This window comes from Myotis yumanensis, unplaced genomic scaffold, assembly GCF_028538775.1.
Source record: "Myotis yumanensis isolate MYYU_CA2020_CCGP unplaced genomic scaffold, mMyoYum1.0.hap1 SCAF_15, whole genome shotgun sequence".
NCBI classification, from domain to species: Eukaryota; Metazoa; Chordata; class Mammalia; order Chiroptera; family Vespertilionidae; genus Myotis; species Myotis yumanensis.
The window spans coordinates 30755291-30771582 of NW_027223766.1; the positions used below are offsets into that span (position 1 = coordinate 30755291).

A 16292-nucleotide genomic window follows, 5' to 3' on the forward strand; every position below is an offset into this window, starting at 1 on the left:
GTGGGGCTTTTTGCGGTGCTCAGAAAAGGTGGAGCTGATTGGAATTGTTTGCTTCGGTTGGCTCTTATTAGGCAAGTAAGTTGCATGCAAAGAAGTGCCAGGTAACTAAGTCCCCCTGAGAAAGTTGATGGAGTCTGTGGGGATAGAAGGGGTGGCAGGTGCGAGGTCAGGATGGCGTATGCCCAGGGCTTTGGCAGTGGTGTGGGTGATAAAGGAAAAAATAACTGCCCTCTATTGTGTCTGGTTTTCTTTTTGGCTACGGGGGAGGGTTGTTGTAGTAGGGGCTGCAGTGAAAAGCGACAAGAAAATCTCTAAAAAAGAAAAAGAAGTTGAGTGCTTAGATAGAATTTTTGGATCCTGGGTGGCAGGATAAAATATTGGCAGACCTGTTATCTTGAAGTTGTTTACACCTTCAGCCTCACTGATGGGCAGGAGAAACTGGTGTTATTAACTGAATGCTCAAAAAACCCAAACCTGAGAATACCCAGTGTAGTCTCAGCCTCACTATGATATCCGGTCTTCACTAATAATTACAGATTCCCACTTCATTTTATTGAGCTCTCAGGTTGTGCCCTATCAGTTGTAAAGTCTACAATGCTCGCCTCCTAGAAGTTCAAGCTTAAGAGTTTCATACCCATAACCTCAGGCAAATGTAAGACCAAGGTTTCTCAACATTGATGTTGTCAACATTTTGGGTTAGATAATTCTTCGCTGTGAGGACTGTCCTGTGACCCAGTGGATGCCAATAGTACCCACCCATCCTTCAATTGTGACAATTGAAAATGTCTCCAGATATCACCAAAGAGTCCATGGGAGGCAAAATCACTTCCCTTTGAGGACCACTTCTCTTGATGGTTCAAACTTTACATTTTCACTTATAAATATACACTTTTGGTGTATATTTAATAAATATTTAGTGAATCTCCACTATATGTAAGTCAGCACAGAAGGTACTGAAACCAGATACTATTCTTACTGTTTTGTGACAGTTTATAGTGTCTGTTAGTGTAAAAGATACATTCCAAATTTCATTGTAAATTTGGGCAGACAATTTTTTCATCCATATTTAATCATATATTTTTGAAAGTTATTCCAAGTTGTTTTATAAGAAAAATCACTATTTTTTTCCTATAAAAATTGTACATTTTGTACCAGAGTCTAGCTATATATTTCTTGGAGTAGGCAGCATAATTAAATAGAAGGGTCATTATATGCTGTAAAGCAGAACAATGGGGTTGTTTGAGCTTTCCTGTGCAGTTACACCTAATGATGATTTCATATGCTTGGCACATGTGTTCCTTCCATAATAAAGGACCATTGAGCATGAAGTAAATGTTGCATACCTTTTTTTCTGGGATGGAAGAGGAGGGGCATACACCTAGTATGTCAACAATATCAAAACTGGCCTATGGAGCACCTTTCCTATAGCCCTGGAGCCAGGGATTAAAAGTGAGTGCTGACTTTTAGGAAATTACATATCATCGTGGAGATAAAATACATATCCTTCAACGTTCATCAAAGATTGATTGGACTCTCCTGAGCCAGGCTCTATACAGGCCCCTGGAGATGTGAACTCACATGAGAAACAACCCTAGCTCTTATGGAAATTATGGATTTAGTGGTTATAGATTTTAAAAATGCAAATGCCAGTGCAAAGTATAGATTAGAGAGTCCCTGAGCCAAATTTACTGTACACGTGTTTTGTCTAGCTCACAGTGTATCTTTTTAAAGATTCAATTGGTTGCAGTATTAATGTGATAAATAGCTATGAGTGACAGAAAACTCAAGGAAACAGTGACTCAAACAAGATAGATGTTGTTTCTCAATCACCTAAATGTAGGCAACTGGTAAGAAGGATCCATGATCACTAGGAACTCATGTGCCTGTTTTGTTGCTCCACCTATTTATTAAACTCATAGCCTCTACCTTGGGGTCCAGTATGGCTGCCCCAGCTCCAGCTATCACAACTGCATTCCATCTCTTGGAAAAGAAGAAAAGGGATGGAAAAGTGCCCCTTCCTTCAAGGACATTTCCTGGAAATTATACCTTCTGTCTCTTTTGGGATAATAGGAGCTCCTGGTGAGCCACCATCAAGACTAGGAATATGTTTGGATTGAGAATGTGAATATCATCAGTTTAGATTTTTGCCTCGGTAAAAAAAGATTGTCTCATTAATAGTAGAAAGAGTACGTACCCAGCCGGTGTGACTCAGTGGTTGAGCATCGACCCGTGCACCAAGAGGTCTAGGTTTCAATTCCCTATTAGGACACATGCCTGGGTTAAAGGTTCTGTCCCCAGTAGTGGCATGCAGGAGGCAGTTGATCAATGTTTCTCTCTCATCGATGTTTCTGTCTCTTTCCCCCTCTCTCTTCCTCTCTCTGAAATCATTTTATAAAACACACATGATAGTAGAAAGAGCATGAGCTTGGGTAGGCTAAGATTTAAATAGAGCCTGTATTACTTTCTACTTAAGGGAGCAGAAGATAAGTGCTAATTGACAACAGATGTTACCAGAATTGAAACAAAGAAAGGGTGACATTAGGGGCTTAGTCAGTCAAGGAAGGCAAAGGGAAGGAGGTGAGACTTGAATAGGCCTTGATAGAAAGAAAGAGCTAGAATAAGCAGAAACAAATGGAACCCAAAGAGAGCCCACTGTAAAGAGATACACCAACTCTGGCTTTCTTACAAGCCACAGTTCAAGGGATTTAGCCAAGACCTGAGAATAGGGAATGGTCAGGTACTAGGGGTCGAACAAGCATTCACAGTTTTCTATAGACCACTTACAAGACCCTTTAACTAACCCATAATGCCCTTCCTGGGATGGATATACATACATACATATATATATATATATATATATATATATATATATATCTCCATTCCTGGGATGGAGATATATATATATATATATATATATATATATATATGAATATGACTGTATTTGGTGATGGCCTTCAGGATTTTGCAGGATGAGAAATATCATATTACTTTATTCAGCCAATTTCCCAAGCTGTTAAATAACCAATTTTGAAGGTCTGAGACTCACACTGTCTTCATCTACAAGGATCATGACTCTATATGAATGTAATTGTGTTTTTAATCTATTATTATATCATCTATTATTTTTATTATCACCATAACCTTGAGACAGTTCATTACAGCATAAAATTATAACCTCCATGAAAATGACTTGGCATGTATTTCTACTACCTTCATATGTTTGTGTAGGTACCGCAAGTGTGGAGAATTTTTGCTTTTAACATGATCTTAAAAATAAGTGTTCTGAAAAGTGGCATTATTTTTAAATAGACTAGTCTCATTTTCAATTTTTGGACAATAACTCTTCAAATTGTGGATATTTGGTGAAAACGGGAAGTCAGATAAGCAATGAGAAAGAGAAACTATTGAGTGAAAAGAATAAGAAAGGGGTTGGAGACATTTCTGAAAATGTGTTTTGCTTGGTGGTAAGTCCTTACAATATTTTTTGGAAGATTGAGTATGGCATGGTCTTTCTTAGTAGAGGCAGCCTGCATAAAGGAATTTCTCAGTCATATCAATATCATTCTGAATTAACCGATAGATCTATCTAAAGAATTATTAGCCACTAGGTGTCTTAGAAAATTAAGGTTTGGCCTAGAAATTAAACTTGACAGTATTCATTATACATTACAAAGGTATGACAAAGGTGATCGCTTTCATGAAAAGAAGTCTTTTTGGTTGAACTGCCAAACAAAGATTGTGTGATTGGTGGCATGCTTCCAATGATTGATTTCATTTCTATTGTATAGATGCATAGTGGTGTGATAGAGATTAATAAACATCCCCAATGTCACAAGCCACATATGGCAAAACTCTGGCAAATTAACTTAAGATCCTAAGCTTTTTTTTTTTTTTAATCTTAAAATTTTAACCTCTCTGCTACATAATATAGGGATTCTAACTAGGAAGATTGAAGCCTGTGAATAACTTTTCCCATTTAAGCAAGGTAAGAGGGTAGGAAGGCCTTAAACCAGTAAGTAAGATAAACATAAATGGCTTAGTTAGCTTGAGCGTAATGTGAAAATGGACCATGATGAGAAAATGGAGCAAAAGGCAGAGATCTAGAAGTTTCTACAGGGTCTTGCTCAATGACTGGGTAAATATCTAGTTTCCATTTCTATGGTGTAGAGAATTTGACATTTCTCGTGCTCAGCCAGTTTGCAGATGACTCAGTCACATATGGGGTAGTGCTTGCAATTCGATTTAGTAAATGTTTACTTATGTCAACAGCCCAGCTACTCTGTCTTTAAAGGCAAGTTTCTCTTTTATGAATCACGCAAGGGTAGGAACATTCACACTCATTTTTGTATGAAAGACACAAAAGGTAGCTACCAAATATTTGTGGAATCAAATTGACTGACAAGTCACTTGGGTAGTATTTCTATTTGAGCTCACACTGAGGTGGAAAGAAATTAACACTGAAATCCTAGTGGCTAACATTCACTATGAGACTGAAATCATGCACTGTAAGAGATTTAATTGCTGAAACAGCAAAAGAACTTAATTCTGGGGGCAACTCACAAGTTATAATTTTACATGGAATATAGTTGCCATTTTTATCTATATTATGTACCTGGTATTTAACAAATATATATCATCTTGTTCATGGTTCATGACAACCTGAAGAGGTGTGTATTATTAGATCCATCACATGGACATGAAAACTGAGACTAAGAGAGAGTTCACATAGTTGCATTTGTACACCAGTCACACAGCTTTTAACTGGTATTTGGGACCAGGTCACATAGACTTAACGTGCTAACACGTTCATTCCACCTTTCCCCAGCACCACCTCCCAGTCAGGGCTAGGTTAAGGACCAAGGGACCAATGTCCACTGGGGAAGACAATGGGAATTTTGTCTTTCAGAGAAATTGTGGAGTTGGGGAGACTCCAAGCATACATATCTGAATTAAAGTATGAGGGGGGTAAAAAATGAGTGAATGTTTTCATAATGTAATCACTAAAGAGAAGCCCTGAACTTTCTGGGAATATGTGAAAGGCGACCAGAAAGAAATACAGGGGCAGGACAGGAAAGAAAGTCTTGATGGAACAAGTAGGCTGGGGTGAGAAAGGTGTCAAGAATTCCAGCACTACATTTTGAGCCAAGAAATACATTGTTTTCCCTCTTCCCGGTAGGTCATGCTTTTGAACCTGTAGGAGGCACTGACATGTGTCTTCAAAACTGCATCTCAGAGTTGATGGTCTAGATTTTTTTTTTTCTGTTCTGTTCCTTTTCATTTTCAGGGGGAAAGTCTACTTCAGTGTTTCTCCTGCACCGACAATACTGTCAATATTGCTAGAACAACTTTAGATTTTAGATATTGAGAAACATTGACTTAATATAACAATTTGATTTTGCCGTTTAATTTACATATAAATCTGCAGGCAAGTTTCCATCTTTTCATATTTATTTAAAATATTTACTTTTACACGTATACACAGCACTTGGTAGGAATGCATGTAAAATGAGTGTTGATTTATTTGGTTTGTTTCTCGGTAGCTAATGCCGTCTGTATTGAAATGAGTTAGAAAGGGGGTCATCATATCGGCTAACTCTTCAGCCTGAAGAGTATATTGATGTGTACGCTGTGCCTGGAGAGCGTGTCCTGTGCTGGGATAGTGAATAGTAGCTGTGTGTTTTCAAAATAAACAGTTATGTGGAGCTGTGTTTTGAGATTCATCTCTAATGGAGCACTGGAGGAGGGGGGGGGTGGGCTCCGCCAACCCTTTATTAACTGGGAAGCCACTTTTGTGTTGCATTTCGATCCATTTAAGCTAAAGCTGATTAGCATTTTTTGAAAAGTGAATCTAAATCCTTGTGCTAATCAAGGGAAATGGAGCCATGTTGTTACCTGGGGAAGCTGGAGAGAAGGAAGGCTGTAATAGCAAGTTTCTCTTTCATGAATCACACAGCATATATAGCTTGTTTCACACCCAACCCCCCTTTCCCAACAAGCCCCTCTCCTAAGTGCTTGTTTAATAAAGCAACCCAGCAGGTGAATATTTAGGTGTTAGTGGGATCCAGGTAATTTCATTTGAGTGCAGTAGAGAGAACAGAAGAGAATTCGGGGGTGTGGGAGCTGTTAAGGAAAGTGTGCAGACTTAGACATTAATGACACATCGTCATTTGAGGCAGGATGTGTTTGAAGTGAATTTAGGGGGTGTGTTTACCCTAATTGGTGGCTGTTCATCCTTGGGTGGTGTTCTCAAGTGCAGGTTGTATTATTATTCAGCTATGGTGAGGCCCACAGAGCGAGATGGTTGTTTTTGAAAAGGTAGCCTGTTACCTACAATTCCCAAGGGGAGGGTCCCAGCTCTGTTGCTCAGGCCACATGGGGAGCACCCAGGTTGGTCAGAGGCATGGGGAACAAGGGGGAAATCTAGACAAAAGTCTTTATTGTGGTTTCTGTGGGAAGGAAGGATGAGGGAGCAGACAGGTTTAGGTTGGCTATTTGAATAATTTCAGCAGACTTTGGTGGATAGGGGCTATCTCTAGCGTCTGGTACCTGGCCCTGGGTGGTTAGGATAGGGGAGCGCAGGGGTCCTCCTTACCCACAGTTTCATCTTCTGTGGTTTCAGTTACCCGTGGTCATCAGCGGTCTGTAAGTAGTAAATGAAAAATCCTAAAATAAACAATTCACACCTTTTCAATTGCACACGATTCTGAGTATTGTGGTGAAATCTCGTGCCATTCCACTACATCCAGCCAGGGTGGGAATCATCCCTTAGGCCACATGCCCACTCTGTGTGCGCGTCCTGCCCGTTCCTCACTTAGTAGCCATCTCAGTCATCAGATCGACTGTGGCAGTATCACAGTGCTTGTGTTCAAGTCACCCTTAGTTACTGAATAATGGCCCCAAAACACAAGGGTAGTGATGCTGGCAATTTGGACATGCCAACTGGAAGCGTAAAAGCTTCCTTTAAGTGAAAAAGTAAGTATGCTTAGGACAATACATGGTATATATCCAGTCTGATACCAGCCGTGGTTCCAGGCATCCACCTGGGGTCTTAGAACATGTCCCCCGCAGATAAGGGGAGACCACTGCAGTGGCATGAGGTGTAAGGGCCTGAAAGTGGACATGGTTGCGATGTGGGCTCTGGACTGGTTGGTTTCCTGTCTCTAGGAATCAGCCAGCTCTGGGAGCGGCAGTCCCTCCAATATCAGCCAGGCCCCTGATGTCAAAAGCACCGGAAGGAGAAGACATGCTTACTACGGGCTGTGGGAAGCTGACTGCCCTGTGTACATTTGGCATTGGTGATCACATCCAGGGAACTCACTCATTTGCTTCTGCCACCTCCAAGTGGGTGTTGAAGCCAACAGCAGGGCACACGGGGGAAGGGGCAGACTTGACTGGTGGCTGATTTCACTCTTTTTAAAAAATACATATTTTTATTGATTTCAGAGAGGGAGAGAGAGAAAGAAACATCAACGATGAGAGAGAATCGTTGATCGGCTGCCTCCTGCATACCCCACACTGGGGATCCAGCCTGCAACCTGTCCAGAAATTGAACGGTGACCTCCTGGTTCATAGGTTGACGCTCAATCATTGAGCCATTCTGGCTGGGCTGATTTCCCGCTTTACCAAGCAGTGATACCAAGGAGAAACCCTTTGCCCATTTATTTTCCTTTGTCTCCCTGCGTCTAGGACAGAGTGACTGGTCCCAAGGAGTAGGGTGGAGAAGAAAGGAAGGTGTGATAATATTTAGTTTTAGTCTTTTCATGCTTCAGTAGATTTAAGGAATTTTCAGAGCAGAATCTTGTTTCATTCAAGTGCGTGGCCATTTTTCAATTAGAGTCACTTATTAACCTCTACTTCCATACGCAGAAGCTCTTGAGTCTCTTTGAAGACACAGGGAAAAAAGATCCCCTTCCTCCCTCCAGCCCTCGGCAAATTCCCAGCGCTCCTCATAAGCTGGTTGAGAGGGTGAAAAGCTCACAGGTGTGAAAACAGAAAGCAGATTTGTACCTTTGTGACAGGAACCCTTTGATGTCTTCTTACATGGAAACTACCCTGTGTGATTCGAAGTTTTAAATGTACATTCAAGTCTGGAGGCAGTTTACCTGCTAATGCTGTTAAAATGGTGTCTGGCCCAGACTCCAGCTGGTCAGTGGTCTCTGAAGAGACAGCACACAGAGCTGCTGCCATAGCTCACTGCCCTCCCTAGAGGCACAACATCGCAGCCAGGGCTCAGCTAAGGGACTTTCCTGAGCATAGCTCCAGTTTGGATATGTGTGGTCATGTACAGTAAGTTCTCATTTAACCTCGTTCATAGGTTCCGAGACTTTAAGTGAAATGACGCATAACAGAACCAGTGATAGCAATGAGTTATGTTCCCATGGCATCTCATTAGTGTTATAACGAAACGATGTTAAAAACACATTTCTCGAAGACCTGCTGTCCTGTCAACGTCATGAGGGACCTCAGAAAGCCAAGAGGAGAAATGGTACCCATGGAAGTGCCTTTGGAAGAGAGTGTGAATGGACTCCGCTAGCTCCAGCCTTTCGGAACTGCCAGTGGGTGCTCCATAGCTGTGATGAGGTCGATGGGCTCTTATTGTTGTTTTTACTGGCAGCACCTCCTGGGGCAAGTGGGAGACGTTCTGTCTGGTGAAGAGCAGTTCCTGAAATTATTTGGATGGGCGCTGTAATCTCAGAAATCGCAGCATAGAGGCCAAAAAGAAGTTAATAAACGAAGTAGAAGTTGGCTAGGAGATGATGGCAAACAAATAGCACCTTAAGAGTTGATTTCCCCCCTCCCAAATCCTGGGTTCCCAGGACCACTTTTAAATGCTCCAGTACTTAAAAGGAAAAGTCAAAATCATGTCAGTGAACCCTTTGATAATTTTATTTGAGGACAGCATGCATATATCTGGGGTGGGTTAACTGGGTTAGAATCCTTCACAATCTTTATTGTTACAGTATTTTTTATCTTCATAGCTTGCTTTCTTTTTTAGTTTTTGATATTTCAAAGGCTTAGGGCTTTCTTTCTTCCAGACAGCAAACCTCTTTAAACAAAAGTATAATTAATGCTGTATCATACTTTTATACCCAGAGCACCTAGCACAGTGGTAGGTAAGAAGGACTGACTGAGTGACCCTGCTTTGGAGGAATTGAGTTGATATATCACACCTCTAAAGCTGCAAAGTCATGTTCTTATTCTACCTGGGGGTTTTAATGAAGCTAATTGGGAATTGGTAGAACTGAGTATTGATTCAGGTGGGGAGGGTCTTAATAGCACGGGCATTAAGATAAAAGGGAATTAAAGTAAGCTGCTAGGTATCAGCTGCCCTCTGTAACAAACAAGCCTGCCATTTAAACTAAACTAAATAGCAACAGTAAAAATCCAAATCACTTGGTTTTGTTACAGTTTTCTTAATAGGCTTTCATCTTAAGGTACGTATTAACTGGCGAAAAATCCCATTAAATTTATCACTGCTTGACTTCTCAATAGTCTTTCTCATCAGAGTAACCTGTGAGAAAGCTGTGTCCTGCCTGGACAGTCTTGGGGAATTTGGAAGAAGACAACGTGTTTTGCTGGGTGCAGCAGCAGCTGTTTGGGGAAGCAATGGGCGTGGTTTTGTGGTTTCCTTCTTTTTAGGACAACTCATCACTTCAACCACAAAAATCACTGCCAACCTTCAGGAGGGGAAAGAAATATTGGCCAACCTACATTTTTGTTTCTTCTTTTTTACTGACAAGCAGTGACTTGGGTTTTTAGAGACAGGCCAGCTAGTTGTGTTTGGCATTCCTCAATAGAGTCTTCTCAGAAATGTGGGTTGGTTTCTACACTGCTACAAATCAATTGACTGCATTAGGGTTAGCCTCTGTCCTGGGACCACAGAAATGGTTTGCTTCTACCAGTTGACTCATCCTGCCTAACTTCCGTGTAACCATGAAGAACAAGCACCCCTCACCAGTCCATGAGGTTGTAAGACAGTGAACATTGAAATGAGTGGTAAATGCCGGCCAGCTAGCATTAAACACCGAGAATCAGTCATTCATTCTACTAGTATTTATAGAGGTTCCCCCCTCTCCTATGCCCCTGGGCAAAAGAAATTATCCAGGCATTGCTCCAGGAACTATGGATATAGTAATGAACTAGACCAACAATTGGAAAATTTTTCTTTGAAGTTCCAGATAAATATTTTAGGCTTTGCAGGACTTACAGTTTCTGTTGCAACTGTTCATTTTTTATTTTTATTTTTTTGCATAATAGCAGCCATAGCATTATATTAGCTGTGTTGTAATGAAATTTGCTAAGTTCCTGTATCTGATTTGTAAAAACAGTTAACCGTGTAATCCATAATTTACTACCCCTGGACTAGACCATAATATTCTTGTTCTTGTTGAGTACATGTTCTAGTAATATGCATTTATTTTCTATTAGGTGCTTATATTCAGTAAGGAAGATATGTTCCTAAATACCTCACTTAATTCAAGACAAGAAAAATTCAAAACTTGAAAGCTTAGGTTCATAAGATAGAAGATCCCAGAAAAGGTTAAAATGTCAATAAAACCAACAAACCAAAAAGACTCACATAAGTAACAAAATAAAGCAATATATACCTTAAAATATATATGTATTTTACCAAATCATTACTATTTATGGAATATGTTTCCTATATATTCAACATTCACAAGAAAACTAAATCATCAGTAGCTTTTGATGAATTGACCATTCCTTTAGTGCGATAAGGACAAGATGGAAACTTGTCACTAACTTTAAAAATCTCATCAAGTTGTTAAGCACACCCCATCCCATCATATACAATCTACTGCAAACTCCACAAGTAGTTTTAAAAAACAAGTTGTTCGTAACTTGGGTGAATGCAGAAAATTGTTCATTCGGTATGCTATCTTTGGTGAATTGGCCATTCGTCGATTGAGTATGTGTGCATGTTGACGTTTAGCAAATGAACCTAGAACTGGTAGGTACGGTTCTAGGTACATGTTGTGACTTGAATGCTGTTTGGAGGAATGGCTTATATATATTATGAATATGTGCATGAGGCCACATTTGCTAGCAGAATGGTATTAAACTGTTTAAATATATAAGGCTTACCAACTATTCCTCCATGATAAGGGAACTTCTTTCATGATTGTGCAGGGAGAGGGTTTGCTCCTGGAGTTCAAAGGCCGATTCAGTTCAGGGCTTATTAAAATTGTCCCCCTAATATTTTATTTATAAATTAACATTTGTAAATTTTTAAACACGTAAAAAAGTTGGAGGAATTGTCCAATGAAGAACACCCATAGGGCTTATGAATTTTTCATCACAAGTGGTAAGCTCTCATTTTCCAAAGTGGCTCAAAGAATACCATCTCAGGTCAAAAAGAAAACTTTATATCTACTGGGTTTCTTTAGTGTCATAAAATCACCATTGGTAAGCCTTCCATTAAATGAAATCAGAATCAAATATTTTAATGCTGGCCCAGCTGACGTGGCTCAGTGCCTGAGTGTTGACCTATGAACCAGGAGGTCATGGTTCAATTCCCAGTCAGGGCACATGCCTGGGTTGCGGACTCGATCCCCAGTGTGGGGCATGCAGGAGGCAGCTAACCAATGATTCTCATCATTGATGTTTCTATCTGTCTCTCTCCCTCTCTCTTCCTCTCTGAAGTCAATAAAAATATATTTAAATAATAATAATAAGAAGAAGATAGCTCTATTTTTTAAAAAAATTATTGGTGGATATGAACTGATGTGGTTGAATCCTGAAACTTATTCCTTGGCCTGTTGCTAAGAAACTGGGCGGGCTGGGATGCCCTTTTGAATGAGTACAGTATGCCTTTCCAGTATTATAATTCCATCTGATTGCTGCAGAACAAAAATTCAAGAGGTTTGTGTTACCCCAGCCTGTCTCCTTCCACCTGGCAGTGTAGGTCACATGGCTCTCAGGAAGAATTTACTAGCTGCAAAGTAAAATGCAGTCTTCCACACTATAATTTCTTGAGTTTCTTTTCCTTCACATGGAAAGGAATGATTGAGGGGGAAAATGAATTGTTTGACATCTAACCACAGAAGGAAAAATTAGTCTCCTCCAACTTCTCCAGGCTCTGTTTTTGTTTCATTCTGCATCCTGTGTGCTTCTGGTCTGGTAAGGAATTATGATGTGAAAGGGAGTTATTTCTCTTCAGAAGTTTTGGTCACAATTTAATAGTAATCACAAGTTTGGGAAAATGGAAGGGTTGGAAATATTTTCTACATCATTTTTGGTAGCCGGCTGCACTCTGATGAATGCTTCAACCTACCCCATTATTGGTTATTTTGTTAGTCACTCCTGCCTGTGGGATGAAAAAATATTCTTGCTCCATTGACCTCTGTGTTACCTGCTCTGACCAATGAAATGTGAGCTCAAGTCATCTTTACCACTTAGGAGGAAAAGATTAAGAGTCATTGAATGACTGTCACTCTCTCTGTTCCTTCTGTCCTGAAAGCAGCATGTCCTTGAGGCAAGCCACCCTGTAGCCTGAGTCTTATAGTGAAGGTGAGTAGCATAGCCCACAGCCTACACAGAATAGCCATGTGGTGGAAAGCCATTGATCTAGATGCCAGAGTCATTTGTTACTGCAGCATCACTTAGCCCAAGCTGACTGGCTGCCACATTTATCATATGATAGTGCCTGTTCATCGTTCTCTGGTTCTAGAATGAATCACTGAAAGATGGGAAACCTGGACTCATGTGTTGTGGGAAGAAGGGGAAATTCTTTGAGCCAATTGCACTTAGAACAATGGATTTCTATGTCTAGTGATTCTCCTCAAACTAGCCCTTTGAGAGACTTTAAACTGAATCACAAGTGACCTAGACACCTAATTTCCAGAGCATTGTTTGTTTATTTAGTGCTGGATTAGAATAAAGGCTCCACGCAGGCAGGAGTTTGTTTTCAATGATGGATCTCAAGTACCTGGCACACGGTGATGCTCACCAAACACTTGGTGAGGGAATGAACTATGTCACTTATTTCCAGTGGGTTTCCTTTTTGATTTGATTTTAGTGAAGTATATAGTCAGGATCATCACATTCCTTAGTTATGTTTCTGTGCCTGTAACTGGATTCTGGTTAATAGGTTGACAAACTACTCTGATTAATAGTTTGTCGTAACCAAGATGCTATCAATTACTTGAAATATTGCCTTTGCCTCATTTTGTGGGGGAAAAAAAAGTTAAAATATGTAGTTTAAAAGAAAAAGTGTTTCTGAACCTTCCCCAAATATGAAATTCTGCTTGATTTCAGTATTCCGATAACCGACTTGGATCCGAAATGAAACGGCGCCATATTATATTCATGTTCTTTCTGGGCCGGGCTCCTAATGGAAGGGGAGAGGGTGGCTGTATTTCCCCGACTTCACTCACTTCCTCTGCTTTGTCATCCTCAGTCTGGTTTTAGGTAACATTGTTCTAAAATTTCCCACTGAGCAATCTCAACATGAAGAGGTTCCTGATCTCTTTAAAATAAAATAGTTAAAAATAGATCTCGTGGGAACAGTTTTCCACTGCAAGAACAAAATCCTGCAAAAATGTTTTCATGCAGATTGGGGACCTAATTATTTTTTCTCACCTCAGCTTAGCTGTAGTTGTGCGACAGTGGGAACAGTGAGGCCCTCCACTTCCGGGGAAGGTTCTGTATGGAGCTGGCCAGGGCCTGCTTCCCCGAGCCTCCCTGGGGCTTTTCCTGGGGCTGTGGGTCCAACTTTGAAGCCCTCCACCTAGTTCCTCCATCATTCACCGATTAGGTCAGCAAAGGCCTAGCCATTTCAGCTACGGTGGCCTCCGGTTACACAAACATTGACGTTCTCTGCTGGGCAAAGGTGAAGCAACCAAAAAGAGAATGGCACGCAAGAGACTCTGTAATTAAGATGCAGGGTCCTTGGTTCATTCGGTCATGAGAGGGTTAAATCAGGCCTCTGTGATGGGCTCAGAGCCTCGGTCTGTGGAAGCACATGGGGAGCTCTATCTCCAGAAAAGCAGACGCCTGCCTGGCCATATTATTTCCCTGTTCGCCCTTCCCCACAGCCTGGAGCTCCAGTCTCTACCAGTGTGCGCCGTGAGAATGTCTTACAGTTTTGTTGTTGTTGTGTTTATTGCTGTAGTTCTAATACCTTGTAACAATGCCTGGGACTTACTGTGTATTAATAGCTGTTGAATGAAGAATGAATGATGAACAGGTAAGTGAAACTCCAATTACTAGTGATTAAGAATTGTTTAATTTTGTGTCGGTGTTTAGTACTTTGCTGTGTATGGGATATCGAAAGAGGAAGGAGACTCAGAAAGTTTTAAATGGTGAGATCTTTTGCAATTAGATGCTTCACCATGGCCCACTTATTATTATTTACCCTGTACCCTTACTTCTACTACCAGATAGCAAATTAATTTTTACAAATGGCAAATAAATCAAACTTTATTTTAGTGACAAGGCAAGGAAGGCTTTTCTCAAAACTCCTGTTGGACTACACGTGTGGGGGATTTTCAAAAAGCAGTTTTCTAAGAATCTATCCCTGGCCTCTGCGCTTAGGGTCCAGTATCTTTCAAAATGAATTTGAAATAAATGGCCCTGTGCTTCTGCCTGTCTCTGTTGCAAAGTCCCCACTTCTCTCACGCCCGTTCTGCATTTTCTCCTCCGTGTCCCGGTGTTTCCCTGGACACGTGGATCTCTCCTTCCTTGTTCCTGATAATCCTCTCCTTTAAAATGTATTTCCAGCATCACTTCCCCCGGATACACCCCTCGTGAATGAGATGTGCCCTGATGTGCTCCGAGCACACTTCCAGCATGTAGCATTTATCACCTTGATTGTTGCTCTTTAACTCTTAGCTCCTCTAGGCCAGGCCTGATATCATTCATCCATGCAGGGTGGGCATGTAGCCCAGTGCCTGGCACCAATTGGTGTTAAGAATATTTGTTGCATGAATGTAATTGTTTATGCTCTAAAGAAAGCTTCATTAGGTGCTTATCGTTTGCAGCATCTCTCTTTATGCTCAGCATTGCCCCTTCACTGCCCGGAGGTTTGATGGAGGGCCAGATCCAGCCTGCTGCAGCAGAGCCCGTGGCCACTGACCACCGCTCATGTAGGGAGAAGGGCCAGCAGGCATTTGCTGAGCTGGAGACCTGGAATCCAGGGCCCTGATAGGCGTTTTCTTAGTTTCCCATTGTACACACATTCCCTGACTTACTGGTTCTGCTTATGACTTTAGGACGTTACAATGGTACAGAAGCCATACACATTCAGCAGAAACCATACTTTGAATTTTGATCTTTTCCTGGCATAGCAATGTGTGGTATGATACTCTCTCACGATGCTGGGCAGTGACAGCCGGCCACAGCTCCCATCAACAATAGGCACTTGACAGTGTGTTCCTCATGTTGGAGGAGTTTGCCCAACTGTGGGCTGATGTAAGGGTTCTGAGCATCTTTATGGTAGGCTAGGCCAGGCTGTGTGGGGTAGCTGGATTAAATGCATTTTTGATTTCCAATATTATCAACTTAGGATGGGTTTATTGGGACATAACCCCATTATGAGTCGAGGAGCACCTGTATTCTTTCCTGTGCTTTTCTCTCCTCCCCTCAACCCTCTCCCCCGAAGGTGGGACTTGACAACTGATCATTTAGCTCACTTAAGCATCATGGAAATACAGCAAATAAAAGAGTGACCCCAACAAGTCACTCAAATGCGGTTGGAGCATTGCCTAGTACAGTTTTGCATGTGGAATTAGGAGTCAGGGCTCTGAGCTCACAGCCGCTGCTGTAGAAACAGGAGGCTGGAAGGGACAGGACAGATACCGAGGCTTCTTCCTTCTCCACCCCCAGCCTTGAGCGCATCGTCCTAAGCAGGTGATTCCCTGCCTTAGTGTCAAAGCAGAGAGAAAATCATTACCACCATCCCTGTTGACAGTACCTTCAGATGTCTCATTCGTGGAAAACCTGACCAACATTCTTAACACAAATTTTTCCTTGAGCTGCAGATTACAATCTTTCCCTATGGCAGCTTCTACATGTAGAAAGAATAGCTGGCTAACGCTACTGTAGGAGATCCTAATGGACCTTTGGAAGGAAGGAATTCAGGAAATAAAGCCCTGTTCAAACACTTTGCATCAAGGCAGTCACCTGGTCTTGACAGAAAGAAAGATGGGAAAGGAATGTATGTACTAGTTTCTGTGATCGTCTGTATTGGAATCCTTTTGGACAAGAGACCTTCTGAAGTTCATGTGGTAGTGAACTGTCACCTACATTTTTCCAGACACATGAATAGGAGAGTT

General features: G+C 41.3%; 1 protein-coding gene across 2 annotated transcripts in view; it reads left to right on the plus strand.

Moving 5' to 3' along the window:
* EXT1 (exostosin glycosyltransferase 1) overlaps positions 1–16292 on the plus strand; it is a 262787-nt gene that overhangs the window by 184082 nt on the left and 62413 nt on the right. The window lies entirely within an intron of this gene.